The sequence below is a fragment of the Nelusetta ayraudi genome, unplaced genomic scaffold (assembly GCF_046127955.1).
Source record: "Nelusetta ayraudi isolate G7.1 ecotype Tasmania unplaced genomic scaffold, CSIRO-AGI_Nayr_v1 ptg000082l, whole genome shotgun sequence".
Taxonomy (NCBI): Eukaryota; Metazoa; Chordata; class Actinopteri; order Tetraodontiformes; family Monacanthidae; genus Nelusetta; species Nelusetta ayraudi.
Genome location: NW_027466132.1, coordinates 493,923 through 508,051, shown reverse-complemented (window position 1 = coordinate 508,051; position 14,129 = coordinate 493,923). Strand labels below are relative to the sequence as shown.

The 14,129-nt window shown below is 47.1% G+C and overlaps 1 long non-coding RNA gene across 1 annotated transcript; it reads right to left on the bottom strand.

Moving 5' to 3' along the window:
* Positions 1-2,037: 2,037 nt before the first annotated feature.
* Positions 2,038-2,818, bottom strand: LOC142900447 (uncharacterized). Its single transcript, XR_012928892.1, has 2 exons — positions 2,698-2,818; positions 2,038-2,366 (listed from the first exon to the last, which is right to left on the bottom strand). It is a non-coding gene; the product is annotated as an uncharacterized LOC142900447 (long non-coding RNA).
* Positions 2,819-14,129: the final 11,311 nt, after the last annotated feature.

Genomic DNA, 14,129 nt, shown 5'->3' with positions numbered 1-14,129 from the left:
CCCCTGAAATCCAATTGTGCAGAGGGTTTGGCGCAAGGCCAGATTCAAACGTGTCGCCGGGCAGTTATTTTTTTTCTTTGTTATTTATTTCATATTGATGTTCACTTAAACACCTCCTTTTCCTTTCACCTAAAAACGAATCACTCGGAGAGGTGCATGTTTCTCTGTGAGGTCTGTCTGTTCAGCAGCTCTTCTGACACGGAGCGCTGCTCATGATAACAGCGACAGTCAATTTGTGCACTGTGAAAAGTTCAATAAATGTAATTTAAAAAACAAACAAAACATTTCATTACCGTGGAAATCGTGTTCTTTTTGTCCCCCCCAGTGAAATTTTATATTTGACCACTAGATGGCGACAGTAGGCCTTCAGTGAGGAGCTAGATCCGCATGAGTCACACACGGGAGAAGGGAGGGTGACAACATTTGTTGTCTTTGTTGACACTATAAATACCTGTGAATCAACATGATGAGTATAGCTGGGAGGCTCGAGCCGGCGAGTCAACAGCGTTGGGAAGAAATAAGATAAAGAACAAAGACGAAGCGGAGCACATTTGCCACACAAGTCTGTTTTTTTTTTTGTTTTTTTTGAGCAAATGAACGGCAGAGGTGTGAATCGAGTCAGACTTTTACAGGCCTGACTTGTTTTTTTTTTGTTTTTTTTGACGACGAAATCTTTTCTGCAGAAGAGCTGTGGGATGGCCTTGAATTTGGGCAGAATTGTTTTGGTTTTTTTTTTTTAAGAGGGGGGGATTAGAAGCGATAAAAAGGATTTAAAATGCAAAAGGGTGCAAAAACACACACGCAGACACACACACACACACTCCTGTGTCATGTTGCCTGCCTTTGCATATCGCTCATTTGCATTGCAAAAAGTAAAAGACAAAAAAAAGAAGTCTCTCTCTCTCTCTCTCTCTCTCTCTCTCTCTCACACACACACACACTCACACACAGAGGCCGACTCGTCTAAACTTTATCTAATTGTCCCGCGATTGAACTGTTTTGCCTCCACCTCACTTCATCCTGTTCCTACGAGATGGGTTGTGGTGTTTTTGGGGACCAGAATCTCTTCATCGGAGCGCGACTTCTGACATACGCACACACACACACACACACACACACACACACACACACACACACGCTCTCCAGCCCTGTCAGTCTGTACTCATCCAGCATGTGTCACAGTAAATATTGACAGTGCAAACAGAGCCCGTCCCCTCCCCCTCCCCCGTCCCCACTTAAATGTTGTTCAACCACTCCCTCCCTCCCTCCCTTCTCCCTGTGAAAACACGGCACCCCATCAGTTCGGCATCTCCCTCCAAAACGCCCAATAGACTTAGCATAGGCTAGCCACACGCTAGTTGAGACAAAGAGGCGACTCGTCGGCAGAACGTTCTATTTGATATTTACGCAACTTTCTCCAATTTGGTCAATCAGGCGACAGTCGCTGCGTTTCCATTACCCCAAAACCTAAATATTGCACTAAAAAAAACTGGTCATGGAAACAGCTAAACTTTGAAAAACCTCTCAAATGTCGGTAAAAGGTTTTGACGCTCTCATGAGGTGGTTTTTCAGACGTATCCATATAGAGGTATATCGCAAAAGTGTCATGGAAACACATTTACATGTCAGCGGACGTGACGTACGCTGTGTTTGGATGGAGGCAGCGTCGGAACATTTTTTCAAAGTAAAAATATAACAACCATTCTTGACAGCAACCAAACGTGAGCAAACAAAAGCAAACATGATTCTCGTAAAAAAAAAAAAATCTCACGAGACGTGATTTTGCAAGTATCACGCCTTATGCTCTTCACACCATTCAATGGAAACGCCTGTAAATCGCAATTGTACTTTGTCGAAATTTTAAAAGTATCCCTTTTGTTTTGCGAAAAACTGTAATGGAAACACAGCTAGTGACTTGGGTGAGTTGGGGGTGCCTGCTGGTCGCTGGAGCTCAGGGCGAAGCGTCGCAACGAGGAAGAGAAGCTTCAGGCTGAAGCGAGTGTGAACGTGGCGAACGTGGCTGCTTTTTCACAAGTCTTACCAATTATATTACAGGATGGAAACCATAGAGGGGGACACTACTATCATGTGAAGCGAGGGGGGGGGGGTGACTGGTTGATGTCAGGGGTCAGAGGTCACATGTAGCGGGCCGACTGAACGGAAAGGCAACAGGAACTCGGTTGATGCTCAGCGGCCACTTTATCAGGTACCCGCTGCGGCTAAGGTGCGCCTAATGAATTGGCCTGATGAGCGCACGCAAACCAGTTTCTGGTCCCCGGCAGCTGCCAAGTCGTGGTGGGAGGATTAGAGCAGGTTTCATGTGACGGCGGTGACTCACCGAGGCCTCTTCATCACCATCCAGGCTCCTGCGAAATCATTAAGTAAATGTCAGGGGGGGGGGGAGAAAAGTTCCCATGAAACGCCCTTTGGGCTGGGAGGTTTTTCTTCTGATGAATTCTTTTTTTTATTAAATTAAATTAAAAAAATAAACATCGTTTCAGCAGAACGACTTCTTGTACACGATTTAGTTGGAAGTGAGGTGAAATTCTGTGACTTTCTTTCAAGGGAAAAGAGGAGACACCTCCTGTCGCTGGTGTCGCTGCTGTGACGATGAAGATTTATGACTGTGCGTGCGTGCGCGAGTGTGTGTGTGTGTGTGTGTGTGTGTGTGTGTTTGCAGAAAGTGAAAAATGAAACCTGCGGTCTCCGTCTGCCTGCCGTCTGGCCTCTGCTGCACTAGAAGGGTTAATCTTCCGTTGTTCCTCAGTGGTCCTCTGCTTCACCTTGTGTCATATCTTCTGTCTTTCCCTCTGCTTTTTTTTTTTTTGTTCCTGCTTCCTGGGTTACAAGTCACCCCCCCCCCAGCCCCTTCAGTACCCCCCCACTAACCCTACCCTCCTCCCCTTCTTCAAGCGTGCACAACACCAGGACGTCCTCATTGTTTTTCACATTGAACACACCAGGGACTTCTGTTGTTCTTTTAGGGTGAAAGAGGGGAAAACCCAGGTTTTTTTTCTCGTTGTTAAAACCAGAGTAGAGAGGTTGTATTTTTGATCCTTCTGCGTGTTTATCGCCAGACCGACACGCTCTCCAGCTTTGTTAGTTGAAATGTAAAAAAAGAAAAAAAAAAAAGAGACCGAAAGAAAGAAAGTTATACACCTCGCACAGGCGACTGAGTTCACGTCGATGTTGGGATCCACAGCAGCTCTCGTTGGATTTATTTATTATTTTTTTTCGGTTCTTTATTGGTCTCGGTTGTCGCCGGCGAGGCATCCCAAAGGCAGGTGCTTTCCAAAGTGAGCGGCCCGGAGGTGGAAATGACTACAGCGGACGCTTCGGGGAAATAAAGGGTTAATTTGTCACGCAGCATTGAGATGTGCAACACCCACACACACACAGACACAGAGACACACACACACACACACACACACACACACACACACACACACACATCCAGAAGATACAGTAAATAGGCTCACGACTGATATCGGGGAGCAAAAAAAAAAAAAAAAATCCCTCTTGCACCGTTCAGCGTGCATGAGTGTGCATGTGCGTGTGTGTGTGTGTGTGTGTGTGTGTGTGTGTGTGTGTGTGCGTGAGTACGAGCCTTAAGGTCTGTTATCTCGTGGCCCTCATGACTTGGCTGTAACTCTCACCAAATACTCACAACCCTCAGGTAGTGGCACACCTGCCGCATTTCACCTGCTCCTTCTACCCGTGTGTGTGTGTGTGTGTGTGTGTGTGTGTGTGTGTGTTTGTGGTGTGTCTGTGTGTGGTTGGCTGGCTGGCACTGCACAGTACAGTCATTTGGGTTTGTGTTTTTACTGCTCACTAAGATCTTTTTTGTCTTGGTACAAATCTGAGACTTTTTTTTGCATATATAAAATAAGAAGGGAAAGATTTGCATGGCACAGAATTGTGTGTGTGTGTGTGTGTGTGTGTGTGTGTGTGTGTGTGTGTGTGTGTGTGTGTGTGTGTGTGCTTGGATAGATTCTTCCTCGCGTATGTAGGCACTTTTTCAGTTCCTGACCTCTTGACCCAGACTTTGACAGAAAACAAATATTGGTATTGTGCAGCCTGTTGTTTTCCAATGGATGGTTGCAAACATGCTGAATCCTGATCTGATCATGTGACTCGTTCCAGAGTGAAAGTCAGCAGTGTTGGTAATTACCCTGCTGTGAAAGTGAACATGAGTAATGTTCTTGAAATCAAACTTACTGGTAAACACTCATTGGTTTTTTTTTTGGAGTCTTGGTTACTTAATTTATGCAGTTTGAATGAAAATGTTTTCAAACACTCCGAGTGGAGCCGGGCCTCTTCTCTACGCCGCTGCTTCCGATAAGTCTTGTCTGCTCGAGTGATTGCAGGCCCGGTCCGACCAGTCGGGCCGGTTCTTCCGGCTCGGCGCTGTCGGACAAATCATATGTTATCAAAGTCTCTATTATGTGGCCTCCGCCGTGTTGTTGCTGCTGTAAACAAAGACGAGATTAATCCGCGTGCGTCGCTAGCTTGTGTTTTTCGGCCGGATGCGGCCGAGGCTGTGTTTGTGGTTCCCTCCTCCGGGGGGCGACGAGATGCGTCTCAGTGATTAGGGCTTGGAGGTGAGCTGATGCCTCTCGCCGAAGGGCCCTCAAATTACCCAAAACAGAGTAAAATGAGCTGCCAGAGTCTTGCAGCTCCAGCAGCCACAGGGCAGCGGCAGCAGGAAAAAAAAAGACGTTTGCATTTATTCAAATCGGCTCTTTAATCGATTCAAAGCGTCCAGATTGGCCGCTGGGAGGCGAGATTTTTTTTCATCCCCGGTGTCGAGGGCCACGTCTTTATTTGCCCTGTTTTTGGATCCCTAATAATAGTCAAGTCAAGTCAAAGCCTTTATTGTCATTGTATGACCGACCATGTACACAACGAAATTGGGAGCTCCAGTGCATTATAGAATGAAATATATATATATAATATAGCAATGCTATGAATAAATGCAATGTGTAAGAGTAAATAAATAGAGTAATAAAATAAGTAATGGAACTTTGCAATTAAAAGTTTGTTTGTTTGTTTCTCTGTGGGTTTGTTAGTTTAAACACTGCAGCGCTGGCCGGCGTGGGAACGAGCTGAGTCATGGAAAACAGCTCAGCCTTTAACAAACCTCTGGGTAAACAAATAATTTGCTCATCAGAGTCGCAAACAAACACTTTAGAGCCTAAGTGAGGGATAAACAGCCTTGACCGAATGTTTGCTTTGAGCCGCGGCGCGGAGCCTCTGCCTCCCTCTACTGGCCGGGCAGCGCAAGTCGGGACGCTGACCTCTCGTTCGGGCACCCTCGGCTCTTTGGCCGATGACTTGTCGTCGCGTACACACCCGAGTGGAAGACGACGCAGCCGGGATCGAGCTGGCTGCAGCATGAAACCTTTTAAATGAGGCCTCCAGTGATGAGCATAGTGCAAATATGTTGTCATACGCTTTAAATACTACTGTGATGTAAACTAGTACCGCACTGATGCATGACTCCACAGTGAGCGCTGGCATTAATGGACATCATTTCTATTTTTTTAAAGAAATGCATGCATTTCTATTCATATTTCATTTATATTTGTATATTTTTATATTTATACGCTACCAGTCAAAGGTTTGGACACACCCTATGACTTTAATGTCTTTCATGACTATTGACATTAGAATTTCTCTCACTGCAGGCATCAAAACTGCGTATGAACACACATGGAAGTATGGAGGGAACAATAAAAGTGTAAAATAATTTCTTTTTCTTTGCTGCATAATTACATATATCTTGCTCCATTAATTTGATGCCTTCAGTATCTATCTGCAGTGTAGAAAGTTGTAAAGATGAAAGTAATATAGTAATGAATCTCTAGATAATCTCTGTAGATCTTTTAACTCTTTTTGCGCCATTTAGCGATGCTCCTGCATCCTTGTGGTCACTGCGCTGCTTGGATTTCTTTTTTTTCTCTCTCTTTTTGTTCCCCTCCTTTTGGTCAATTCCACCCTCCAATATATCAGACTTAGATATTCCAGCCCCGCACTTCGACTTGGACGTCCTTTCAGACGCTCCGAGCCGTCGCGGGAATCTCGCTGGAAGGAGTCAGGAGGAGAAAGTTTGCTGCCCCCCCCTTCCCCCCCACCAATGCATCTTCTTTGACTTGCAAATGATGCGCATGCAAATGTGGAGATGGAGGGCAGGTGGGCTGCAGGAGGCTGCACAGGTGGAAAGAAAGAAAGAAAAAGAAAGAAAGATAATAAAAAGTGGGGGTAGAGGGGAGGTCATCCTTTGCAAGCTCCGTCTTGCCCCCTACCCCCCCTCCCTGACTCCACCCACCTCGCCTCTCTGTCCTGGAGCTGCAGCAGCAGCAGCAGCAGCAGCAGCGTGGGGTGGGGTGGGGAGGTTGACCAAATGAGAAAGGCAGATCTGCGCGCGTGCACGTGCGTCGTGCACGTTGCATCAGAGAGGGAGAGAGTGGCACACGGTGGTCTTCCGCTTTCCAGTTGCAAAACAGCAGCAGCTCTTCTTCTTCTTCTCCTTCTCCTTCTTCTTCTTCTTCTTCTTATCGTTCCGCCATCATCCTGCGTGTGTGTGCGCGCTTGTGTGTGTTTCTTCATTCATCGGCGGTGTAGTAGTGGCTCGCGGCGGCGCTAGTAAACGCAGTGAGGAAGTTGTAACAAAGAGGGGAAGTGTGTAGTAAAGATATGTCAAGAAATGTCAACTATTGTGCACCTCATTGAAAAAGAGTTTCCCCTTTTTTTTCCCCTCCTGTGTGTGTGTGTGTGTGTGTGTGTGTGTGTGTGTGTGTGTGTGTGCGTGCGTGTGCGTGTGCGTGTGCGTGCGTGTTACTGCTACTGGTGTGACACAAAATATCTGGATATTGCTTTTGCGAACTGCTGATTGGCCCTGCGCTAAACCACCGCCCCCTCCCCGTACACACACACGCACGCACGCACGCACACTTCTTTACTTCTCCATGCGGCCATCAAAACATTGAAAAAAATAGTTTCTTCTTCCTCCTTTTTCTCTCACCATAAAAAAAATTATTAATTTCATTTCACCTTTAGGTGTGTCTGATGTTTTTTTCTCCCACGGTTGGACCGTGACCTTAAGTGACCTCTTGCGCTGCGACCCGCCCCCCCAAAAACTCTTATTAAAGAGGTTGCACAGGAGACTTTGAAAAATGACACGAAAACTAGCGAGGACGCTAACAGAGATTCCTTCTTAAACTGTGACATGACCGAGCGCCGCGTTAGCATTAGCGCGAGCGCTAGCATTAGCGTCACCCAGGAAGCTGCGTCATGCCCCCTTCCGCCGCCCGCAGCCCAGCTGATTATCACTCACTTCCTGCCGTCCTCCTCCTCCACTCGCTGTCCGTCGTCTCCGTTCCGTTCATTCGCTCCAAACGACTCCGAGCAATTCGTCCCAGTCAGAAGTTTCGGGAGAAACACTTTGGTACCAAACTGCTCTGCCGAAACTGCTGTTTTTTTTATAATTTCTATCATTTTTTTTTTTTTGGTCACTCCATCCACTCTTCTTCTTCTGCTTCTGTCGTCACCGGCCGTCTGAAAAGCAAAAGGAAAACAAAAAGCGCGGCCGCGTGCGTGCCAAACTTCTGAAATTAGGATCAGGATGTGAGAAAAAGTGGATTGCCTTCGAAACTCCTGCATTGTATTCTTTTTTTCAGTACCATTTTTACCAAAAGCAACTGTTTTCAAGCTCGTTTTTTGTCCTTTTTCTGCGTCTGGCCGAGTTCACGGAAGAAAACCGGCTGCGGAGTTCGACTCAAACTCAATGACGGATTTTTCCTGCGGCTCATTCGAACCCGTTCAAACTGACCGGTGATCCGTTCTCAGACTGTCATTGATGCCGCGGCTGACAGGAACAAGGAAGTGTGTGTGTGTGTGTGTGTGTGTGTGTGTGTGTGTGTGTGTGTGTGTGTGTGTGTGTGTGTGTCGCACACTGCCAGTGAAGCCGGACCCTGAAAATCCAGCTGTCAGTCCTTTGACACATTTCTTTTTCAAACGCTTTTCTTTGACCTTTGCACCAACCAGAGACTCCAGTGCAGCAGAGCGGTGTCTTTGGATCCAGGCACACACACACACACACACACACACACACACACACACACACACACACACACACACACACACATATACACGCACACACACGCGCACAGCTGCTGCAGCAGCAGCAGCAGTCCAACCAGTTATTCCTGTCAGTGGATCCAACAGGAAAAAGATGGAAAATAAAGGTGCTTTGGGGAAATAATGATCAACCCCGAGGTGAACGTGCACGGTCGGCGGGGGTTGAGCACCGATGAGGTGATAAAACAGCAAAATCACACGAGCAGGTTAACAGGAAGCAGGTAGAACCGGACTGGGACGGCGGGCAGGTGCTGAACAGCTGAGAAACCCTCCAAATAAAAGCTCCAAAACCAGAGAGCAGGAATTGAAATGCAGATGTAAAACCCTGCGATTCCCACCAGTACAGGCGACATCAGAATTTCAGACGAAGTTCAGCTGGGAAACATTTTTGGTATATCGCTTTGCGGTTCCCATTGTTGGATTCAAAAGGTTTTAGTTCTTAAATATTCTATACGGTTCAGTTCTTAACCTGGAGGCTGTTGTTGCAACAGTCATCCTCTGGCCTCTGAATGACCGGAGCAGAGTAGAGCAGTCATTATCATTCATTATCATTATTATCATTTGCTTTTTCCATCATGATACAAAATATAGTGTGATATAGCTTGCTAGGTTACGGATTGTACAGATCTTTGATTGAACAGTCAATTTAGCACCGAGCTCCAACTGTGGGTCGCAGCAAACAGGAAGGATTGTTTGTTCCCCCTCTATGATAATTATTAAACATACAGAAACAACCCCCCCACCCCCACCTGCCCCACCAACACTTTTTTCTCTGGCCGGGAGAAACACGGAACAGGCATTACCAAAGGCAAACACGGATGAGAGGGAGCGCCGCGCCGCGCACCGAAGGTGATTAATACTTTTATGCAAACGTCTGCCCTCCATGTAAATGTGGGCGTGGCCTCCTCCTCCCCTTGTCAGTGTGCCCCGGGGGGGGGGGGAACGTTTACATGGAGTCCAATTTGGATGGATGGAAGAGCAACAATCGCTCGATACGTGAACGCTGATGTAAGCCGCAGGCCCGAGACAAAAAAAAGAAAGAAACTGGCAGGATCCGGCTGAGCAGGAACAGCCGAGAGTTTCCCCCTGCGAGTCCTGACACGACGGCGGCGGCGGCGGCGGCGAGGCCGTGCGACAAGTGGAGGAAAACAGGGAGTGAAAGAGAGAGAGAGAGAGAGAGAGAGAGTAGAGAGAGCAGACCCGGAAAAACGGGATTCCAGCCCTCACTCCCTGCTCACAGGGCAGCATACCTGTCCAGGAGTTTTTCCCACGAGAAAAACCTCCGGCGTTTTTTTGGGTCCCGGTGGCGGCGCTGGGAGCAGGAGGGGATCGGGGGGGGCAGGAGGGGGCAGGAGGGGGGCAGGAGGGGATCATGGGAGTGAAGATGTTCGGAAAAGATACAAATACGGGGCTGAGTTGGCGGCGGTGGTGGGAAAAGCAGGGTCGTGTTTCTGGAGGCGCATGGGGGTCTGACAACCTGGTTGGGGTCCGTGGGAGTAGGGGGGGGCATCAGATCAGATCAGGACAGAGAGGGGTGACCTCTTGACCCCTGAGGGGGAGGGCCACTGACTCTCTCACAAGTCGTGTGCGTATCGATGCCTTTATCGATACATCAATCGCTCGTCAGATTAAAACTTTGTATCGATAATTTTAAGAAAATCTGGTTATTTATTTTCGACCACAGCCGCAGCGACTTTCTTCCGACTACTGTCATGACCTCGCACGCACTCGTGCTGCACACAGGATAGAAATAGCAGCGGCCGCAGCGTCAGACGGTCGTCGGCAAGAAACAGAAACAGAGTGTTGCTTGCACCTACTTTTGGAGCCGTTGATAAAAACAGTGCAGGAGCGACACCAGCAACCTCTGACCACCTCCTCACAATGCTCAGGGCCTTGAAAAATAAGGCAAAGGTGCTTCTATGGTTTTCATTGACATTTTAAGTTATTCTTATTTATCATTCATATTTATTTATTTAAAGTTTGTTGTGTTTTGGTATCAGATTTTTTTTTTTTTATCGATTGACGCTTGATGTTGATTTCTGATTTATATTTAAATCTTACGACACTTTAAACATTTTCTTTAAGTGTTTTTCATTTTTTATCGGCCCCCAAAATGTAATGGAAAAATGAAAAACCTGTTGTTGCCCATCGCTACTCTCGCACTCCGACATCCGCCTGTCGACATCCACCTGTCGACATCCGCCTGTCGGCCCTGCTGAGCAGAACACAACCTTCACGGGAAGGCCAGGGCGCGGCCGGCCGCCCTGCGGCTCTTCGCGTGACCCACAAAATGTGTCCAGAGTTGCAGCACGACACGACTTTATTACTTTTCCTTTTTTTATCTCGGCCTCTTCCCTCCTTCTCGCCGCCACAGACGACCGGCGACGCCTCTGTCCCGCGGCCTTTTGTCATCCTCGTCATCGTCGTCGTTGTTGTTGTTGTTCAGACCGGGAGAGACAGAGGGAGAGGAAAGAGCCTCCCGTCCCAGCGGTCCGACCTGTTCTTGTTCTTTTTGATTATCAGCTGGATCTGCAGCCGCTTCTCCTCAGTCCGCCTCCTCTTCCTGCTCTGTGAGTGGGATGACGAAGGGGAATTAGCGTAAGTCAAGTGAGGAGAAAAGAAAGAGAGAGAGAGAGAGAAAAAAACAAAAACAAAGCAGCGGCTGCTTCACCTTCAGTTCTGGCACGTCAGGTGACGGGAAACCTGCTCCTGATGTGGCGGAGGAGGGCGTCCCATTTAGTGTGAGGTTATTTGGACGTAGGCAGTGAAAGTGTGTCACGCACTGAACCGAGTGTGCCGCAGTGCTCATGGGCAAAAAAACAAAAAAGGCCCCAGTATGATGGAAACATCCTTTTCATTTCTAACGTTTATCTCCAGCTTGTCAGCATTTAACTTTGTTCCAGTTTTCAGAAACGGTTTGTTAAAAAAAAAAAAAAGAAGCCTTTTGTGATGTCACAAAGGGCACTGCAGGTTTGTGATAATCCCCCCACCCCCACAGCCAGGTGTTGGCTCCGCCCTCTAGCACCCAACACCACCACCAAAATGCCAACAGAGCATCAGGGATTTCAACAGCTTTCTTTTCAGAGGAAGGCTGCAAACACAGGGCTAATTGGGTTGTTTTTTCCCCCCCCCCGGCTGCTCCTTCCCCGAAAGAAATGTCGGGAAGTCGACCCGCTGGTTTCACTCTAGCGCCACTCTTAAATAAATAGGCGTGCGCCGGGAGGATTGCGACATCGGGAACTCGCTCTATTTACTTTCTCACCGTAGTAAAAAAAGAAGAGGAGGATAAAAAGAAAGGTGTCTCCGAGCCAAGAGGAAATTTTCCACCCTGGCTCGGCTCCGGCTCTTTGCATCTCCTTTGCATAGATTTGCATCTGACTGTGTTTGTGTTGGATATCACGCGGCGCTCAAGTCGTGAAATAAAGACACAATAAATCCTGAGGAGGGGTCGGACCTGCCAGAGGAGGAGAAGAAGAAGAAGAAGAAGCTTCTCGGCGTTTTGCTCAGCAGGAGAACATCCTGGTTCAAAGGTCATCGTCATCGTCATCATCATCATCACCACCTGAGCGATCGGCTCTGACTGACTACAACCCTCTTCACTCATTCATTCATTTCATTGTAATCTTTGGATCTCACCTCAAATATACATCAGACATCAACTATGAAAAGTCGTCACTTCATACAGGGGGGACATTTTTTTCCGTGTCCAAATATTTTGGAACATTTTTAATTTAAGTCATTTGCAACTTTTTTTTTTGTAGTTTCTTCACCGGCAAAGTGGATCTCTGAGGTGTTAGAGTTTCGAGTCATTTTACTGGCCACGAAAAACCTTCTCCTGACCCTGGGAGGACCTGAGGTCGGGGGTCAAAGGTCAGCCGGTGAGGTATAGCTGAAGGTATTGCTCGGCAAACCACGACTCCACTTACCTACCAATGTGCGCTTTACAAGGCCCGGTTAGTTCTAGTGTTTCAAGTTTTCCAATCTAAATAACATTATAATAGCATCCTGTCAGTCAACACCCCCAATGTCAACACATGCCCAATTCCCTGGGAAAAGTGTGTTAAACATACGGTTCTGGTAAAAAGAAAGGGGCCCTTTGTGATGTTATCAAGGGATACAGTACCAGGTGTTGGCTCCACCCACTGGACCACCTTCTTTTTTTTGACTCCTTCCAAAAGAAGTTGAAGGTTCAAGCAAACTGAAGCCAGAACCTGGCCTTCTTTTTTTTTTTTTTTAATCGGAGGCTGTAAACAAAGGGCTAAATATGCTGTTTCCTGGAGGTTTGAGTTTTTTTTGGTTGGAAAAGTAATTCTGAGACCTTCATTCGTCCGTCTCTGCGCATCTTCAATTCACCGTGCACATTTTTGACGTAATGTCTGAAGTTATTCCGATTCATCATTGTGCGTTGTTGTTGTTGTTGTTGTTTTTGTTGTTGTTGTTTTTATTGGTTAGTCTAGGTATTTTTTGTAACCCAGATCTCCGCCGTGCAGGAGCAGCAACAGGCCCTTTAAACACCTCTGAAGCGGCGCCGCTACACAACTGTGTGTACTTTGGCGTGTTGGGATCTTTTGTCGCACTAACGAGACGAGTGCAACAATGACTTCCTGACAGCTCAAACCTATCACGTTTCTGATGAGGTGTTGCACCAGCGTGCTAAGTGCCACTCTGACTCGTGTGTGCATATGCGTGCGTGTGTGTGTGTGTGTGTGTGTGTGTGTGTGTGTGTGTGTGCCAGACACATACATCACAGGGCCGGCGAGCGTGTTTCAACTCGTCGCCGGCTCTCACAGGAGATGCGTTCAAGGGAGAGAGGGAGAGAGACGAAAGCGCGGCTTCTGTTTTTAGTTTCATTTACGACGTGATGGCCTCTCTGAGCGTGTTTCCCCCCCACCCCCCACCCCCTCTCGGCGGGGCCTCCGGCGTCTGCCACCTGTCCACCGAGTCACCGGCCGACTAACGGCTCCGTCTTCATGGCATGAGATCGTTCCGCTGCTCCTCCGACTTTATTGCCATGCCTGCACTCTGTGTTTTTGTGAGTGTGTGTGTGTGTGTGTGTGTGTGTGTGTGTGTGTGTGTGAGAACAAGTACGTTGTACTGGTACACGCACGCGCGCGCGTGTGTGTGTGTGTGTGTGTGTGTGTGTGTGTGCGTGGGTATAAATTATCTGGGCCCTGTGTTTCCTGTTTTGCAATCCTCGCGATGCCCTCCCAGAAAACGTCTGCCTCCGGTTGATTCAGGAACAGCCAGTTTTTCTGACAGGGAGGCTTCGTCGCACATTTTCCATTTCATATTTAGCCTTTGAGAAAAAAATGGAAAGGTGTCATTTAACTTCATTAGACACATTGCGTTTCCATTACCCCAAGGAATTGTGCAAAACCCAAACATGGCAATAGAAAACTGGTCACGGAAACTAACTAGACTTGGAAAAATCTCTTCAATACGGCCGAAAGGTTTTTGACGCTGTCACGAGGTGTGTGTTTTTTTTTTCCGATGCATCGATCTAGAGGTAGATTGCAAAAGTGTCATGGAAAGAGTTTTTGAACTGAGTCACATGAAAAGTTCACTTCACTTCGAATTACGACTTAAACGCTTCACACCGTTCAATGGATACACCTGCACATTGCAATTGTACTTTGTTGAAATTTTGGAAATATTGTTTTTATTTTGCGAAAAATTGTAACGGCAACACAGCTACTAAATGAAAGTGTTTTCACTTTTTCTTTTTTTTTTTTTAATTCTTTTAAAATGATATCTGTTTTTTTTTTAGCCAAAGTCTTGCTCCTGTTTCCATTAATTTATCCTTTAATTGTAAGCATGTTTTATAGTTTTCCTAGAGTCGCCGTGGAAACTTAGGAGATTTTTCTCCAATAATTAGGCTCCAAATATAGGTGGTGACATGCACCATAGAACAGTTTTGGCCAGCTAGCATGAGCTAGCACAAGACGCGCATGCTAGCTACGATTCTGCTCGTATTAGCTTGCATCGATTAA